We start from the raw sequence: 20,067 nt of genomic DNA, 5'->3' as shown, positions 1-20,067 counted from the left end.
TCCCAGCTACTCGGGAGGCTGAAGTAGGAGAATGGTGTGAACCCGGGAGGAGGAGCTTGCAGTGAGCCAAGATCGTGCCACTGCACTCCTGCCTGGGCGACAGAGTGAGACTCCGTCTTTATTAATAATAATAATAATAAGTGTGATGGTCACTGAAATGTGTGTATATGGAAAGAATGCAGAGAGACAGAGAGTATGTAAGCAATGGTTTCAGTTGAATGCCTCCAAGCTAATGAGGGTTAAAAGTGATTTCGGAGAGATGCACCTAGTTTATGGGATTTCCTTTTCTGTAAAGTTAAGTGTGTAATAAAAATGTAAGTGTATATAGACATATATCATATAAAAGAGGTGGTGGAGAGTAATTTCTTCTTTCTCCTTGCTTCCCATGAGAGCCATGAGGATGAATTAAGTGGTTTGAAATTTCAGATCAAAATATGAGATGCTAGCATGAGCAAATGGTTTAGGTTCTTCCTTGGAGACATTTAAGAATATCCATCTGTCGAGTGTTAGGATATTTTTGAATTAATATAATGACATTAGAAAAAGCTCTTTATTAGTGCTGGTTTTGATTTTAAAAGGACTCTAGGATGCATTCCCCCCATGATGTCTGTCTGTCTGTCCCTCCACTTAGACACACATATACCCATTACATTAAAATTAGCCTTTGCTATTTGGCATTAGTAACAAAGGAAGAGAAAAAATTCCCAAAGTAGTTACCATGCCTCACTCAACACCCATCCGGTTTAATTCATTTTTGTTGCTCTCCCCACTTGCCTCTCCCCTACCAACTACTCACCGCATACACACCCTCCAAATGCAACCACCACCCAGATGTATTTCTATGGATCCACCATTAACAATGTAGTATCATAAACTAAGACATTGTACTGTATTTCTTCCCTTCATTTTTTCTGTGTCCTGGTACTTCCTCGGTAGTATTGATGATGTAATAGGCCAGCCTTACATCAAAACAAGAGAAGGTGGGGAAAGAGTTGCCCAGTTATTTGGAAAATTCTCTCTCTCTCTCTTTTTTTTCTAATTGCGGTCTCACCTTGTCACCTAGGCTAGAGTGCAGTGACATGATCACAGCTCACTGTAATCCTCAACCTCCTGGGCTCAAGTGATACTCCCATCTCATCTCAGCCTCCTGAGTAGCTGGGACCACAGGTACCACCACTACACCTGGCTAATTTTTAACATTGTAGAGATGGGGTCTCGACATGTTGCCCAGGCTGGTCTCAAACTCCTGGGCTCAAGTGATCCTCCCACCTTGGCCTCCCAAAGTGCTGGGATTACAGGCATGAGCCACCGCGCCCAGCCTGGAAAATGTCCTGTCTTGTCTTGTCTTTTCTCTTTTCTTTTCTTTTCTTTTCTTCCCTCCCTCCCTCCTGCCTTCCTTTCCTCCTTCCTTCCTTCCCTCTTTCTTTCTTGCTTTCTCTCTTTCTCTTTCTTTATCTCTCTCTCTTTCTCTCTTTCTTTCTTTTTACAGAGTCTTGCTCGGTTGTCTAAGCTGGAGTACAGTGGTGTGATCTTGGCTCACTGCAACCTCTGCCTCCCAGGTTCAAGCAATTCTCATGGCTCAGCCACCTGAGTAGCTGGAATTACAGGCACTTGCCACCACGCCTGGCCAATTTTTGTACTTTTAGTAGAGATGGGTTTTTGCCATGTTGGCTAGGCTGGTCTTGAACTCCTGTCCTCAAGTGATCTGCCCACCTTGGCCTCCTGAAATGCTGGGATTACAGGCATGAGCCACCATGCCTGGCCTGGCCTGGAAAATTTCCTATATGAAAATATTGAATATTTTAATTATATAGAAAAAGATATGATAAAGAAACACATTTTAACATTACATTTCTTGGGTATATATAATGTCATATATATGGAGAGCTTTTTCATATATGGAGGGCTGTTAAAATGAGATGCCATGATGACATTCCAAGCTTGTAAAATTCTGAAAAAGAAATTATAGAATGGGAGTCTGTCCCATTCCCTCCCAAGAGTGTGCAACATATATTATTAAATGAAAAAAAATACAAAATTATGTATATGATAAGAGATGAACTATGCAACGAACACACACACACACACACACCATTCGGAAAAACATTTAATGGTGGCTATCGGCAAATTGGAATTGTGAGTAACTTAAATTATCTTTTACAAGGCCAGGCACTATAGCTCATGCCTGTAATCCCAGCACGTTGGGAGGCCAAGGCAGGCAGATCACCTGAGATTAGGAGTTCAAGACCAGCCTGGCCAACATGGCGAAACCCCATCTCTACTGAAAATACATACACACACAAAAATTAGCCAGATGTGTTGGCGTGCACCTGTAGTCCCTGCTACTTGGAAGGCTGAGGCAGGAGAATCACTGGAACCCGGGAGGCAGAGGTTGCAGTGAGCTGAGATGGCACCACTGCCCTCCAGCCTGGGTGACAGAGTAAGACTCCATCTCATTAAAATAAAAAAAAATAAAAGAGGCAAATTGTTTCATATCCTTACTTCCTCCCCACAGCCAGCCACTTTCAAATACTTCAGCTTTTCAGTTTCAGGTATCTCAAACGTGGTTTTCCAGTTTCCTCATTATCCATCCACTCCTGACACGGAGGATGAGCACTGGCCCCTTACTGCCTCTGTCCTGTTCTCACTTGCTATCCCCTTCTCTTCCCATGCTGGTCTATAGAACTATAGTCAGTCCCACATCCTCCGGGGCCTATTCACAGTGGAGCCGTGTCATGCATTGGAATCACGTTTCCTATACAGCATTCTGTCTAGAGTTAATGACTGTTGTTTTATTGGTTGTCCACTTTTTTGTGTGCTATCACAAATTTGAGTCCCCTGTAGTTGTATAAAGCTCCTCTCAAGGTGTGTTTGGTTTGTTTTGAGACAGGGTCTCACTCTGTCGCCCAGGCTGGAGTGCGGTGGTGCGATCACAGCTTACTGGTGCCTCGACCTCCTGGGTTCAAGTGGTTCTCCTACCTTAGCCTCTTGAGTAGCTGGGACCACAGGCATGCATGCCCGTGCCTGGCTAATTTTTTTAAATGTTTATTAGAGGCCGGGTATGGTGGCTCATGCCTGTAATTCCAGCACTTTGGGAGGCCAAGGCAGGGTAATCACTTGAGGTCAGGAGTTTGAGACCAGCCTGGCCAACATGGTGAAACCCCGTCTCTACTAAAAATACAAAAAAATTAGCTGGGCATGGTGGCGCGAACCTGTAGTTCCAGCTGCTCAGGAGGCTGAGGCAGGAGAATCACTTGAAACCAGGAGGCGGAGGTTGCAGTGAGTGGAGATCGCACCACTGCACTCCAGGCTGGGTGACAAAGAGAGACTCTGTCTCATAAAATTAAAATAAAATAAAATAAAATGTTTTGTAGAGATGGGATCTCACTATATTGCCCAAGTTGATCTTGAACTCCTCCCACTTTGGCCTCCCAAAGTGTTGGGATTACAGGTGTGAACCACCACTTCCAGGTCTCTCAATGTCTTCAGACACCTCAGGCATTCTATCAGTTTCCTGTTGTGGAGGAATCTCTCCTGAACCTGCTCACCTGCTCCAGTCTGGACTGGCAGTTGTGATCTTGGCATCTTCCTTGCCCGTCATGCTCTCTCATGGGTTGAATTCTTGTTTCCTGAGTCCCACATCTTCTTCCCATCTTGGTGTACTTCTTATTTCTGAGGCCCACGTTCTCTAGGACCACTTCGGCATCTGATTGCTAGCTTCTTCCAAGTGGGTTCTGGTAGCTTCCCCTGTTCTCTTTGTTCTTGCAACTTCACACCTCAAGAAAAGTCTTTATTGTGGTTTTAACAGTATTAGAAGAGAACAGTGCTAAATATATGCATTTCATCAACCATCTTTAATTATAATACAATTTTCACCTTAGAATTTATCACCCTGGCTTTAGTTTGTGGTCACAGTCAGGATTGGAGGGGGCCAATACTGAAGGCTGGGACATCTATGAGACGGCTGTTTGGATAATTCCAGTAAGAGATGATGATGGCTAAGGGACGGGTTATGGGGTGAGGAGGGAATGGACTTTCCATGGAATTGTGTGCACACCACTGCGCAGCAACTGGGATTGTTTTTGGCGCTTCATATATGGATAGATGGACAGATACTGTTACTAATTGTGTGTTTATCCTAACATGTATTAGAGAACATATAACTAGATATCAAACTTATTGTTTCCCACATGGTATTATTTAAGATGAATTAGATGCTTGTTTTGAAAAGAAAGTTGATTAAAAATATTTAGCACATTATATACTGGTGGCATTGTACTTAGAGACCTACCAGTAGGAAGCTGGGCTAGAAGATTGCCGGGCACATAGCACTGCCTGGGATTAGCCCTGCCAGTAACAACAGACCCTCTCCTTCCTTTTACCCTCTCCTCTTCAGCCCTTTCTTTACACCATGTTTGCTGCACTCTTTTCCTTCTTTGTCTCGTTTTTGAATTATCACACTCTGCCTACACACGAACAGCTTTCTCTCACCATCTCCTCAATACTGGCTTTTGCAGTCTTCTGTGTAATAGGAGTTTCAGAGATCCTAGTCGCATTTTCTTTTCTTTCTTTTCTTTTTTGAGACAGAGTCTCACTCTGTTGCCCAGGCTAGAGTACAGTAGCGTAATCTTGGCTCACTGCAACCTTCGCCTTCCAGGTTCAAGCAATTCTCCTGCCTCAGCCTCCCTAGTAGCTGGGATTACATTACAGGCATGCACCACCACACCTGACTAATTTTTGTATTTTTAGTGGAGACAGGGTTTCACCCTGTTGGTCAGACTGGTCTCGAATTCCTGGCCTCAAGTGATCCTCTGGCCTTGGCCTCCCAAAGTGCTGGGATTATAGGCGTGAGCCACTGTGCCTGGCCAAATCATGATGAATCCTCATCCTGGTCATGTTACTTACACTTTGGTGGAATTTAGAACAGGGAGCTTGTTCCAGTAACAATAGCCTACTGTATTCCAACTGCGCACAGCTGAGCAGAATGGCCTGAGCCCGCGAACGTGGCTCAGCAGCCATGTTGATCATCCAGCCATCTCGCCTCCATCTTCCAGCCAGGACTGTGGAAGAGAGGCTGCTGCACAAGCATAGCAAGTGTAGCCCAACAGATACCTAGAGAGATAAGCAGCGTGCACACATGCACAGATGTGCACATGCACAAACAACCCCCGCCCCAAATGCTCATACTCGAGATGACCATGAAGATAACCTTCAGTTATCTTGCACCTCTTGCCTCAAGCCAGGAAAGCGTGTGATGCATTCAGGCCCAGGATAATGGAAGAAAGATAACCGTGTAATCACAGTGGCCCAGAGCAAGCATGTTTAAGTCAATGAAACACGTGGTCCTTGCCTTCGCTGTGACCCATGGGCAGCTCTGGGAATAACCAGTCTGGCCCTAACCACATGGTTGAAAGGACAGCCAGAGATTTAATTCTGAGATATTACAATTATTATTTTGGAACAACTAATAAAGTGGAAAAGGATACTGATAGCAGTGTCCCTGGAGACTGACAACTCAGCTCTCGTCACACTCCCACAAAGGAGGTCATTTCCTAGGATATCCCAAGCCCCATTTCAACCATAAGCCAAGGCTATTTTCTTTTGCTGAGACCAGAGGGTTCAGGTACTAGGTTTTTGCATTGGTGATGTGGGAGTTCCCAAGGGCTGCAGAAATTCTTGGAAAAGAGTCCATGAGTGAGTCCTGTTACACTCCCTTTATAACATCTAAAACTACATCATACAAAATAATGCAATGAAACCAAGTTTAAAGAAAAGGGCACAGGCTAGATGCGGTGGCTCACGCCTGTAATCCCAGCACTTTGGAGACCAAGGCAGGTGGATCACGAGGTCAGGAGTTCAAGGTCAGCCTGGCCAAGATGGTGAAACCCCATCTCTACAAAAAAATACAAAAAGAATTAGGTGGGCATGATGGTGAGTACATGTAGTCCCAGCTACTCTAGAGGCTGAGGCAGATAATTGCTTGAACCCTGGAGGTGGAGGTTGCAGTGAGCCAAGATCATGCAACTGCACTCCAGCCTGGGCCACAGAACAAGACTGCATCTCAAAAAAAAAAAAAAAAAAAAAAGCTTAGATTCCCTAAATAAATCTAGATTTAATAAAAATGTATATGGTTAATCCTTAGCTTCTTCTACTTGGCAAATAGCCAGAGTGTAAAAGAATAAGAATACACAATTTTATACACAGGAAAATAGAAGCCATAACCTAAACCATTCATAGAAATTAGACAAACACAAACAGCTTAGCGGTTCTGTTATCTGCCTTTTATTATTACACACGAGCAAAGTGTATAATAATAAAAGTCAGCATCAATGGGACTCAAAGAATTCAAAAGGAAAAAGAATATTTTGCACAATGATGCATTCATAATATTACTTATGATGTTTCAAATAATTCAAAGCCAACCCCAAAAGCTCTCACAATAAAATAATTGTGTAAACAATGATATACCAATACAACAAGACGCTATGCAGTCATTAAAAATAGTAAGAGTAGGCCAGGCGCGGTGGCTCAAGCCTGTAATCCCAGCACTTTGGGAGGCCGAGACGGGTGGATCACGAGGTCAGAAGTTCAAGGTCAGCCTGGCCAAGATGGTGAAACCCCATCTCTACAAAAAAATACAAAAAGAATTAGGTGGGCATGATGGTGAGTACATGTAGTCCCAGCTACTCTAGAGGCTGAGGCAGATAATTGCTTGAACCCTGGAGGTGGAGGTTGCAGTGAGCCAAGATCATGCCACTGCACTCCAGCCTGGGCGACAGAGCCAGACTCCGTCTCAAAAAAAAAAAAAAAAAAATAGAAAGGTAAAAAAAAAAAAAGAAAAAAGAACAAAAATAAAATAAAAAAAAATAATAATAAGTGTGGCCGGACACAGTGGCTCACGCCTGTAATCCCAGCACTTTGGGAGGCCGAGGCAGGCAGATCACGAGGTCAGGAGATCGAGACCATCCTGGCTAACACGGTGAAACCCCATCTGTACTAAAAATACAAAAAAAAAAAATTAGCCAGGCGTGGTGGTGGGTGCTGTAGTCCCAGCTACTCGGGAGGCTGAAGTAGGAGAATGGTGTGAACCCGGGAGGAGGAGCTTGCAGTGAGCCAAGATCGTGCCACTGCACTCCTGCCTGGGCGACAGAGTGAGACTCCGTCTTTATTAATAATAATAATAATAAGTGTGATGGTCACTGAAATGTGTGTATATGGAAAGAATGCAGAGAGACAGAGAGTATGTAAGCAATGGTTTCAGTTGAATGCCTCCAAGCTAATGAGGGTTAAAAGTGATTTCGGAGAGATGCACCTAGTTTATGGGATTTCCTTTTCTGTAAAGTTAAGTGTGTAATAAAAATGTAAGTGTATATAGACATATATCATATAAAAGAGGTGGTGGAGAGTAATTTCTTCTTTCTCCTTGCTTCCCATGAGAGCCATGAGGATGAATTAAGTGGTTTGAAATTTCAGATCAAAATATGAGATGCTAGCATGAGCAAATGGTTTAGGTTCTTCCTTGGAGACATTTAAGAATATCCATCTGTCGAGTGTTAGGATATTTTTGAATTAATATAATGACATTAGAAAAAGCTCTTTATTAGTGCTGGTTTTGATTTTAAAAGGACTCTAGGATGCATTCCCCCCATGATGTCTGTCTGTCTGTCCCTCCACTTAGACACACATATACCCATTACATTAAAATTAGCCTTTGCTATTTGGCATTAGTAACAAAGGAAGAGAAAAAATTCCCAAAGTAGTTACCATGCCTCACTCAACACCCATCCGGTTTAATTCATTTTTGTTGCTCTCCCCACTTGCCTCTCCCCTACCAACTACTCACCGCATACACACCCTCCAAATGCAACCACCACCCAGATGTATTTCTATGGATCCACCATTAACAATGTAGTATCATAAACTAAGACATTGTACTGTATTTCTTCCCTTCATTTTTTCTGTGTCCTGGTACTTCCTCGGTAGTATTGATGATGTAATAGGCCAGCCTTACATCAAAACAAGAGAAGGTGGGGAAAGAGTTGCCCAGTTATTTGGAAAATTCTCTCTCTCTCTCTTTTTTTTCTAATTGCGGTCTCACCTTGTCACCTAGGCTAGAGTGCAGTGACATGATCACAGCTCACTGTAATCCTCAACCTCCTGGGCTCAAGTGATACTCCCATCTCATCTCAGCCTCCTGAGTAGCTGGGACCACAGGTACCACCACTACACCTGGCTAATTTTTAACATTGTAGAGATGGGGTCTCGACATGTTGCCCAGGCTGGTCTCAAACTCCTGGGCTCAAGTGATCCTCCCACCTTGGCCTCCCAAAGTGCTGGGATTACAGGCATGAGCCACCGCGCCCAGCCTGGAAAATGTCCTGTCTTGTCTTGTCTTTTCTCTTTTCTTTTCTTTTCTTTTCTTCCCTCCCTCCCTCCTGCCTTCCTTTCCTCCTTCCTTCCTTCCCTCTTTCTTTCTTGCTTTCTCTCTTTCTCTTTCTTTATCTCTCTCTCTTTCTCTCTTTCTTTCTTTTTACAGAGTCTTGCTCGGTTGTCTAAGCTGGAGTACAGTGGTGTGATCTTGGCTCACTGCAACCTCTGCCTCCCAGGTTCAAGCAATTCTCATGGCTCAGCCACCTGAGTAGCTGGAATTACAGGCACTTGCCACCACGCCTGGCCAATTTTTGTACTTTTAGTAGAGATGGGTTTTTGCCATGTTGGCTAGGCTGGTCTTGAACTCCTGTCCTCAAGTGATCTGCCCACCTTGGCCTCCTGAAATGCTGGGATTACAGGCATGAGCCACCATGCCTGGCCTGGCCTGGAAAATTTCCTATATGAAAATATTGAATATTTTAATTATATAGAAAAAGATATGATAAAGAAACACATTTTAACATTACATTTCTTGGGTATATATAATGTCATATATATGGAGAGCTTTTTCATATATGGAGGGCTGTTAAAATGAGATGCCATGATGACATTCCAAGCTTGTAAAATTCTGAAAAAGAAATTATAGAATGGGAGTCTGTCCCATTCCCTCCCAAGAGTGTGCAACATATATTATTAAATGAAAAAAAATACAAAATTATGTATATGATAAGAGATGAACTATGCAACGAACACACACACACACACACACCATTCGGAAAAACATTTAATGGTGGCTATCGGCAAATTGGAATTGTGAGTAACTTAAATTATCTTTTACAAGGCCAGGCACTATAGCTCATGCCTGTAATCCCAGCACGTTGGGAGGCCAAGGCAGGCAGATCACCTGAGATTAGGAGTTCAAGACCAGCCTGGCCAACATGGCGAAACCCCATCTCTACTGAAAATACATACACACACAAAAATTAGCCAGATGTGTTGGCGTGCACCTGTAGTCCCTGCTACTTGGAAGGCTGAGGCAGGAGAATCACTGGAACCCGGGAGGCAGAGGTTGCAGTGAGCTGAGACTGTGCCACCGAACTCCAGCCTGGGCAACAGAGTGAGATTCCGTCTCAAAAAAAAAAAAAAAAAAGTTTTATTTTACAGAGTTTCCCGAATGTCATAAATTTTCAACCGTAAGTATGTGTTAGCTTCATACAAAGAGAAAGTCAGACGTGTTATTAATAGAAAGCAACATCCAAGAGTCCAGGAAGAAACCTCGTCACTAAATCTAGGGCAGACAGAATGAGGAACTGGCAACTATTACAGCTCCCCCGTAAAGCACAGCGTTCAGTGAGGACCTGGTTTAGTCAAGGACAGGCTCTCATGAGAGGGTGGCCAAGAGGCTTGGAGAAATAAATCAAGACGGCGAGAATGAAATGGCAGACGTGACAACATCTCATTAACAGCTCAGATGACTCAGTAACGTCAATAAGGAAGGGTGACCACAACTGTGTTCTTGTGAAAGATTGAACAGGGCCTCGGGGAAGGTCTGCTCCAATCTTCTCATTTTTCACAGGAGGAGCCCCAGAAGAGCTCACCTCACTCATAGCAGCTCAGTGGTAGAGCCGGGATCAGAACTCCAACATCCTGATTCCTGATTCAGCGCTGTTCACAGCGCTCTGCTTGGTGTGGTAAGGTAAGCATTGTTGATTTCTGGTGATTTTTGTCACTGTTTGCATTAGGAAAGTATGTCATATAATCTATGTCCAGGACTGGAACCCCTGACTGGGCTTGTTTCCCTCACTTCACGCTAGCTGAATCCCCAAACATTATTCCACATCAGGACAGATTCCTAATATTCCTGTATTTCTCTTAATTCCAACCTTCTTCCCTACAATGAACTGAACCGAATGTTTATGTCCCTCTAAAATCATACATAATTTTTTTTTTTTTTTTTTTGAGACCGAGTTTCACTCTTGTCCCCCATGCTGGAGTACAATGGTGTGATCTCGGCTCACCACTAACCTCCACCTCCTGGTTTCAAGCAATTCTTGTGCCTCAGCCTCCCAAGTGGCTGGGATTACAGCCATGCACCACCATCCCTGGCTAATTTTTGTATTTTTAGTAGAGATGGGGTTTCACCATGTTGGCCAGGCTGGTCTCAAACTCCCGACCTCAAGTGACCTGCCTGCCTCGGCCACCCAAAGTGCTGGGATTACAAGCGTGAGCCACCATGCCCGGCCTTTTTTTTTTTTTTTTTTTTTTTTATATAGAATCTCTCTCTGTCGCCCAGACTGGAGTGCAGTGGCACGATCTCAGCTCACAGCCACCTCTGCCACCTGGGTTCAAGCGATTCTTGCACCTCAGCCACCTGAGTAGCTGGGACCACAGGCACCCGACACCATGCCTGGCTAATTTTTATATTTTTAGGACAGACAGGATTACACTATGTTGGCCAGGCTGGTCTTGAACTCCTGACCTCAAGTGATCCACCTGCCTCAGCCTCCCAAAGTGCTGGGATTACAGGCTTGAGCCACCATGCCCGGCCTCATATATGAAATTCTAATCCCCAGTGCGACACTGTTAGGAGGTGGGGCCTTTGGGAGGTAATTAGGTTATGAGAGTGGAGCCCTCATAAATGGGATTAGTGCCTTATAAAAGAGACTCCAGGCTGGGCCAAGAGCAGTGGTGTTTACACCTAATTGATAACAACTAGCTACAGACTTCTTTGTTCCTTTTCCACTCCCACTGCTTCACTTGACTAGCCTTAAAAAACAAAAAACAAGAGAGAAAGCAGGCTGGGTGTGGGGGCTCAAGCCTGTAATCTCAGCACTTTGGGAAGCCAAGGTGGGCAGACTGCTTGAGCCCAGGAGTTTGAGACCAGCCTGGGCAACATAGTGAGACCCCATCTCTACAGAAAATACAAAAATTAGCCAGGCATGGTGGAGCGCACCTGTATTCCCAGCTACTCGGGAGGTGGGAGGATTGCTTGAGCCCGGGAAGTTAAGGGTACAGCAAACCAGGATCACGCCACTGCACTCCATTCAGTCTGGACAAGAGAGTGAGACCCTCTCTCAAAAAAAGAAAAAAGAGAGAGAGAGGGACCCCAGAGAGCTCTCTAGCTCTCTTTCTGCCATGTGAGGATACAACCAAAAGTCAGCAGTCTGCAACCCTGAGGACAATCCTCACCAGAACCCAATAGTGCTGGTGCTCTGATCTCAGACTTCCAACATCCGGAACGGTGAGAAGCACATTTCTGTCGTTTATAAGTACCCAGGCTGGGGTACTTTGTTACAGCAGCCCAGGACGTTCCCCAAAACCACTGCTACTGTCTTGGGCCAAACTGTCATTAATTCTCTCCTTCTCCTCCTGCTTCTTATTTTCATTCTTTTTCATGGTGTTTAAACTACCAAAAACAAAAAACAAAAACCCTGAAAGAATCATATAAGAATTCCCAGGATCCTTCACGTAAACAGAAACATTGTTAACATTTTGCCACATTTGTAAGAACACCCATAGCTGTCATATATATGATAGTTTCCACATATCATATATATGCAAAAACATCCATATGTCATGTAGGTACATAATAACATGCATATTTTCCTGAGTCATTTGGACGTAGGTTGGCAACATCATAACACTTCACCCCTCAATTCTGCAGCATCACCTAAGCATAAAGTCATTCTCCTACATAACCATGATATCATTATCACACCTAAGAAAACCAATACCTCATATTTAGTTCAAACTCAACTGTCCCCAGTGTCTTTCATGCTGTTTTTATCGTTTTTTGTTTTGAGACAGTGTTGGGATTACAGGCGTGAGCCACTGTGCCCAGCCAACTTTCAGGCTGCTTTAAGTGTCCGACCAAGGATCTCATCAGGGGTTACATATTTTATGTGGTTGTTGCATCTCCTTCTTTTGATTTAGAACATTCTCCCCCTATTTTGTTTTTATTTTTGTTTTTTATGACACTGAGTTTTTGAACAGTTCCAGCCTGTTTTCCTATGTAATCTCCCACATTTTGGATTTGTCTTGAGCAGTTCCAGCCTGTTTTCCTGTATAACCTCCCACATTCTGAATTTGTCCAGTTGTTTCCTCATTATTAGATTCAGGCTGAAGCTCTTTGGAAAGAATACTGTACAGGAGATGTTACCCATCGCTTATCACATCCCTTGGAAGGTCCATAACATCAGGTTGTCCCACTATGTGGAGTCTGATCTCTTGCTTAAGATGATGTCCACCAGATCTTTCCACTGCAAAGGTACAGTTTCCACTGTGTAGTTAATAATCCATGGAATGGCCGGGTGCAGTGGCTCATGCCTGTAATCCCAGCACTTTGGGAGGCCGAGGCGAGTGGATCACCTGAGGTTAGGAGTTCGAGACCAGCCTGACCAGCGTGGTAAAACCCTGTCTGTACTAAAAATACAAAATTTTGTATTTTGTCATTGATCCTTGGGCATGATGGCACATGCCTGTAATCCCAGGTACTCAGGAGGCTGAGACAGGAGAATCACCTGAATCTGGAGGCAGAGGCTGCAATAAGCCGAGATGTCGCCATTACACTCCAGCCTGGGCAACAAAAGCAAAACTCCATCTCAAATAATAATAATAATAATAATAATAATACATGGAATGATAGGATAAATACTTGAGGGGATAGATACCCATTTTCCATGATGCGATCATTATGTATTGCATGCCTGTGTGGAAACCTCTCCTATATCCCATAAATATATACACCTACTATGTACCCACAACAATTAAAAATAAACTTTTTTCTTTTTGAGACAGAGTCTCATTCTGTTGCCCAGGCTGGAGTGCAGTGGTGCAATCTCGGCTCGCTGCAACCTCCACCTCCCAGGTTCAAGTGATTCTCCTGCCTCAGTCTCCTGAGTAGCTGAGATTACAGGCCACCACACTTGGCCAATTTTTTTTGTATTTTTAGTAGAGACCCGGTTTTGCCATGTTGGTCAGGCTGGTCTTGAACTCCTGACCTCAAATGATCCACCCGCCTCAACCTCCCAAAGTGCTAGGATTACAGGCGTAAAGTCACAGTACTTGGCCAAAAAATATATATATATTTTTAAAAATCTGGGGAGTGATTCTTTAAGAACATGTGAATATCTTAGCATCTGATAATCTGAATCGTTGCCTGAATTGGGGTTGCAGAACAGTGACTTTTCTAATTATCTATTTTATCAGCTGACATTGCCTGCACAGAAGGAGTCCCCACCAGGTCACGAATGGCTTCCCAAGGCAGTCTCCTGACCCTCCTCCCTACCTCCAGTCTGGCTCACTCCACTCACATGCTGCCAGAATGAGCATGCTCTATTGCAAATCTGGACACGTCTGTGCCTTGTTGGAAATCAGGGGCAAGCTAACATCTGTACGCTTGACACCAGGCCCTTTGTGATCTGGCTCCTGCCCACTGCTTTGGGTTCATCTCTCCCAGTATCCCCTCATGTACTCCATTCAAACTACAGTCATGTGCTGCAGAATGATGTTTTGGTAAACAACAGACCTCATATACAACAGTGGTCTCATAAGATTAAAATACCGCATTTTTACTGTGCCTTTTCTATGTTTAGAGGTTTAGATACACAAACTCTTACCATTGCATTCCAGTTGCCTGCAGTATTCAGTGCAGGAACATGCTGTACAGGTGCGTAGCCTAGGAAGAGGAGGCTATACCATATAGTCAGGTACGCAGCAGGCTATGCCATTTAGATATGTGTTAAGTACACTCTGATGTTCGCACAAGGGCAAAATTGCCTAATAATGCATTTCTCACAACATAACCCTGTTGTTAAGTGATGCGTGTCAGTATTTACAGTTCTCCAAACACACCACCCTACTCCACACCCTGTACCACTGCACAAACTAGTCCCTCTGTCTGGAAGATCCTTCCCCACCCTCCAGTCTCATCTGACTCTCACTTGTTTTTCAAGCTCTGGCTTACAAATCACTTCCTCTGAGCCTAACGTTTTGTTGGTGCGTTTTGGGGGCTCTCATGATAACTGTGCACACTTCTGTCATCGCAACTGTGGCCTTGAACTTTATTTTTATTTATTGATTGATTGATTGTTCGATTAATTGATTTTTGAGACAGGATCTTGCTCTGCTGTCCAGGCTGACTGCAGTGGCACAGTCACAGCTCACTGCAGCCTGAACCACCTGGGCTCAAGTGATCTTCCTGCCTCAGCCTCCCAGTAGCTGGGACTACAGGTGCATGCAACCATGCCCAGCTAATTTTTAAATATTGTAGAGACAGGGTCTCCCTATGTTTCCCAGGTTGGTCTCAAATTCCTGGGCTCAAGTGATCCTCCTGCCTCGGCCTCCCAAGGTGCTGGGATTACAGGTGTGAGCCACTGCGCCCAGCCAAGTCCTGTACTTTAAATGTTTGTTAGTTTGCTTGTCTCTCTCACTTGATTTTAAGGTTTTTATGGGAAGAAAGCTGTCTTTTATCTTTGTATAACAGGAATCTAGAGCTGTGTCTGGCATTAAGTAAGCACTTAGCAAATATTTTCCAATGAATTCATTCGTGTTTCCTCAAATTATTAGAGAATGTGACTAGCTTCTGGAACAAATAGATTATATGATCTTTAAGGACAAAAGCCATGTCTTATAAATCTTGGCATTGCTCACATCTCCCACCCTATTGGTGGTTAATTTGCATTAGTAATGAGTAAGTTGACACTTATAAAGGTGTATAGCTGTATTACTTTTTATCTGCTTAGTATATTTTTCTTTTGGGAATTGCTCCTCCTCTACCTAACAAGATGGCTAATTCCTTGCCTGGTCTTCCCCACACATGTTGTGGTCATAATGTGAGCTGGCCAATTAGAGGACTTCATCCTCCTGGCTGCAATGATTGGTTCAGGTAAGGACATCTTACCCAGGCCAGGCCTGTCAGAGTCTTCCCTGGGACTTTCGATGGAGTTGATGGGAAAGACATGCAGGGAAGACATTGTAATACTCATCACTGCCCAAAGGCCATCTGCCACTCAGCAGAGAGATCCTACCTGAGAAAAAAGCCAATGTTAAGACAAACAAGTCAACTGAGGGAGAGAGAGGGAACTAATGACTTTATTTATATTTATTTTTTGAAACAGAGTCTTACTCTGTCACCCAGGCTGGAATGCAGTGGCATGATTTCAACTCACTGCAACCTCCACCTCCTGGGTTCAAGCTATTCTCCTGCCTCAGCTTCCCCAATAGCTGAGATTACAGGTGCATGCCACCACGCCCAGCTAATTTTTGTATTTTCAGTAGAGATGGGGTTTCATCATTTTGGCCAGGCTGCTCTCAAACTCCTGACCTCAAATGATCTGCCCACCTTGGCCTCCCAAAGTGCTGGGATTTATAGGCGTGAGTCACCGCATCCGGCCTTAATCACATTATTTAAATCACTAAACCCAGTCACATCTGAAGAGTCATGTTTTAAACTTCCCGGTACTGGAGTCAACGAATCCCTTCCTTCTTGCCTTGTAAGCTGGCAAAATCCTGACTAATATTCAAGATATGCATTCTACAACATTCCACATTTGGCTAAGCAGGCACATTGAGATGGGGAAGAATTTCACCTCCACGTAGTCCTTTGCTGCTTTTTGAGAAATGATGTAGAGACAGCTGTCTCAGCACCATCTCTGCTGCCCTTACCAGCCAGGAAGAGGGCTTTCATTTGGGCTGCCTCTCACCTGCCTCAGAAGGAACAGGTATATTTGGGGGCCCCATTCTCATGCTCCTGTCCCCTAAGTCTCTTCCAAAGGAGCAAAGCACACCAAGAAAACATGCCACACGTGAAGGACTGGCCTCATCTTCATTATTTCTGTTCCAGAAGGTTACTGAATCCCTCATCCTCACAAGTGGCTAAGTGCATCTGTATTCTTCTGAGGTCAGCAACAGTCTGCTTTGTTCCTGGCAGCTCTCAATTTTCAGGGATGCGAGGGGGCTGGGGTGGGGAGCTAAGGACCAGGACTGCCTCCTGAGACAGAGATGTGGATATCTGCCCAAGGACCCTAGGTGTTAAAAATGTCAAGTACAGGCTGGGCACGGTGTCTCACACCTGTAATCCCAGCACTTTGGGAGGCGGAGGTGGGCGGATCACCTGAGGTAAGGAGTTCGAGACCAGCCTGGCCAACATGATGAAACCCCATCTCTACCAAAAATACAAAAAATTTTGCCAGGAGTGATGGCATGTGCCTGTAATCCCAGCTACTCAGGAGACTGAAGCAGGAGAATCACTTGAACCCAGGAGGTGAGCCGATATCGTACCACTGCACTTCAGCCTGGGTGAGAGTGAGACAAACAAACAAAAAGTCAAGTGCATTTTAGAGAACCATTACTGAGGATTGTTTCGTGCGTCCGTGTGAAGAGATCACCAAACAGGCTTTGTGTCAGCAACATGGCTGTTCATGTCACCTAGGTACAGGCGGGCTGAGTCCGAAAAAGGAGTCTGCAAAGGTGGTGGGATTATCATGAGTTCTTGCATATTTTGGGATAGGTGGTGGAGTTAAGAGCAATGTTTTGGGGGCAGTGGGTGAAGCTCACCAAGTGCATTCTCAAGGGTGGGGAGAATTACAAAGAAACTTCTTAAGGTTGGGGGAAATTATAAAGAACATTGATCCGTTAGGGTGGGGTAGAAACAAATCACCATGCTGGAATGTCATCAGTAAAGGCTATTTTCACTTCTGTGGATCTTCAGTTGCTTCAGGCCATCTGGATGTACACGACCAGGTCCCTGAGGATATGATGACTTAGCTTGGGCTCAGAGGCCTGACAAGGATATTTTCCATCTTTCACCTTAAATTTCTGGAAAATGTCTCAGAGGCATGAGAGGAAGAGAGAAAGCCCTGCCTTCTTTAAAGGAGCCTACAGAGCTCATAGACTACAGGCAAGGGAGAGAGGAGCATCTTGGTTTAAAGATGATTCCCTCATGTCAGCCCACTTGGGTATCCTGTGTGACTGTTTTCAGGAGTAAGGGGAAATAGCCAAGCTCTTTAAGAAGAGTATTTTCATGGTTTTAATTTGAATTAACTTAACCAGATGCTTTTCTCCTAACTACTAGCTAAGATAAACTGCACCCTCCAGGGAATCAGAGTTGTGAAGAAGTGCAGAAGAAGGAGAAAGGGAAGTAATCTTACAGCATGAGCTCCTGCCCCAGAGGCCTGGGTGGGGCATTTCTGGATAGAGCACATAATGCCGGACAGAAACCAATTGGAAGAAGAGAACAACAAGAAGGGATGTGAGAGGCACAGAAAAAAAAGGATGCTCAAGACCAACTACAAAATAATTACTTGGCATCTTCACTCAAGGGTCGAGGTGTGGGTTTTCCTCAAGTTTTCCCTTTCTAGAGATGCCAAGGTGAAAACTGAGTCCATCTTGGCCGGATGCAGTGGCTCATGCCTGTAATCCCAACACTTTGGGAGACCAAGGCAGGCAGATCACTTGAGGTCAGGAGTTTGAGACCAGCCTGGCCAACATGGTGAAACACCATCTCTACTAAAACCACAAAAATTAGCTGGGCATGGTGGTGGGCGCCTGTAGTTCCAGCTACAAAGGAGGCTGAGGTGGCAGGATGGTTTGAGCCTGGGAGGAGGAGGTTGCAGTGAGCTGAAATCATGCCACTGCACTCCAGCTGGGGTGACGTCAGAGCAAGACTCCATCTCACACACACACAAAAAGAATCCATTATTTCACGTTTTTGAGTTTGGAAAAAGGTAGACAGTGGTTTCCACCTTCATTCCCTGGGAACCTGTGCCAACCTTGAACTTTACTTTTTCTGACCCTTGCTACCAAATTTCATCCCTAGGGAGGAGGCAGAACCCTGGCTCAGAACAATGACGGGAGATGGAGAAGAACAAAGCTTCTCTCTTCAAACCCGTTTCCATGGTCCACCCCACAGCCGCAGCTACACGTCCTGCAGTTCCAGGAAGCCATATCCTTCCGGGCATTTTCAGCTTTTGTGTCTCCCTTTTCAACAAGACAAGTGTCCTGGTTCTCACACAGACTCTAAGTTGAAAAGATATGAAAGGGGACTGACCATAAGTTTCAAAAAAAAAAAAAAAAAACCCAGCGCCTTTCAAAACCCAGTTTGAAACAGCCTGGTGAAATGAAGGAAGGAAGGACTTCCTCCTTGGCTGCAGGACTGGATTCTTAGAGCACCCTCTCTTCCTCTGAGTCCCCTGGTTTATATAATTTCAATAACTGGGGATTCCAGAGCATTACCTCATAGCAAATGCTAGGAAGCACCAGAATGCTGTTTGCCTAGAGGGAGTGGGAGGAGGGATGAGAACCGAGGCAGAGGAGAGACAAGGGAGGTTGAAGGCTGGTCCCAGGTGCAGGTGCAGCTACAGGTGGGGGGACTCACTCTGTGTCATGCCTATCCCTAGTGACACCCCAGCTTAATAGCTGCACTCTGGGTTCCCTTCGGTCAGAGGCTTCTCCTCAGAGATCAGGCAGGCACGTTGAGCCCTATCTGCCACTCCATCTGTGCCCCTGTCGAGTCCCCAGATGGCAACACTCCCTCTCCACTTCACCTGCACAGCCTCCGTCAATGTCCAGTACTGATTCTCCTGCATCCCTTCTGCTCTGGGGCTGTCACTGCCCTCGGTCTCAGCAAAAACCCTGGAGGTGCATGGGCTGTGCCAGCAGCACTGGTCGACCTGCAGCCTCCCAGATGTCCATAGAAAGCCCGAGGAAGGCTGATCCTGCATCCCTGACTAATGATCATGCCTTCAAGACGGGATGCAGCCTGTGACTCAAACTGTGGAGGCTCAGCAAATGCAAGAGTGGGAGGGAGAAGAGAGGAACACGGAGGAAAACAAAGATGAAGAGAGGGAGTAGGCAGAGAAAAAGCAAAGGAAGAAAGGCCTCAGATTCTTGAAATCTGCAAAGCTGCCCTCCCCACTGTGGCTTCCGCAGTGATTAAAATGATGAGATAACATCTTCTACAATAGTCCTGCAGTCTTGTTGGATATTACTTCAAGGGAAGAGAGGATGAACGTTAGATAAGGATGTTAGCGTAATTGCAGCTACTGAAACTTGCAATACAGTATCACGTATACTGCATATCCAAATTCAGATTTATATAGACAATGAAATCTTAAGGACAAGAACCATGGATCTTTTCACACTAGAGAGGTAATAATATATGCCAAAACTGTTTCAGTTTGGTCCTGTTCCAAGAATATGAGTCTGGCCAGGAAGGATATTTAAAGACAAGTGAGGTTCACTCTTTCCATAGGAAGCTGTTATGTCCATGGGAGGTAGTTATGATATACGTTATATGTGATGGTTTATAATAACAAATTATATTATAAAAAGAGATTTGCTTTGTATGGGCAGTATATATGGGCACACAGGGGTTTATATGTGTAGACTACAGCTCTACAGCTATATTTAAAAGTTCTCCTGGGCACAGTGGCTCACACCTGTAATCCCAGCACTTTGGGAGGCCGAGGTAGACGGATCATCTGAGGTCAGGAGTTCAACACTAGCCTGTCCAACATGTTGAAACCCCGTCTCTACTGAAAATGCAAAAATTAGCCGGGTGTGGTGGCGCATGCCTGTAATCCCAGCTACTTGTGAGACTGAGGCAGGAGAATCGCTTGAACCCAGGAGGCGGAGGTTGCAGTGAGCTGAGATTGTGCCACTGCACTCCAGCCTGGGTGACAGAGTGAGACTCCATCT

The 20,067-nt window shown here is 44.8% G+C and overlaps 1 long non-coding RNA gene across 1 annotated transcript in view; it reads right to left on the bottom strand.

Annotated features, from left to right (window-relative positions):
• Nucleotides 1–20,067, bottom strand: part of LOC105518180 — a 74,938-nt gene that overhangs the window by 19,690 nt on the left and 35,181 nt on the right. The window contains exon 2 of the long non-coding RNA XR_001002786.1: nucleotides 18,257–18,387. This is a non-coding gene — a long non-coding RNA (uncharacterized LOC105518180). The remainder of the gene's footprint in view (nucleotides 1–18,256; nucleotides 18,388–20,067) is intronic.

This window comes from Colobus angolensis, unplaced genomic scaffold, assembly GCF_000951035.1.
Source record: "Colobus angolensis palliatus isolate OR3802 unplaced genomic scaffold, Cang.pa_1.0 Scaffold109, whole genome shotgun sequence".
NCBI lineage: Eukaryota > Metazoa > Chordata > Mammalia > Primates > Cercopithecidae > Colobus > Colobus angolensis.
Note: the sequence above shows the minus strand (reverse complement) of the source record. Positions and strands in the feature narration are given on the sequence as shown.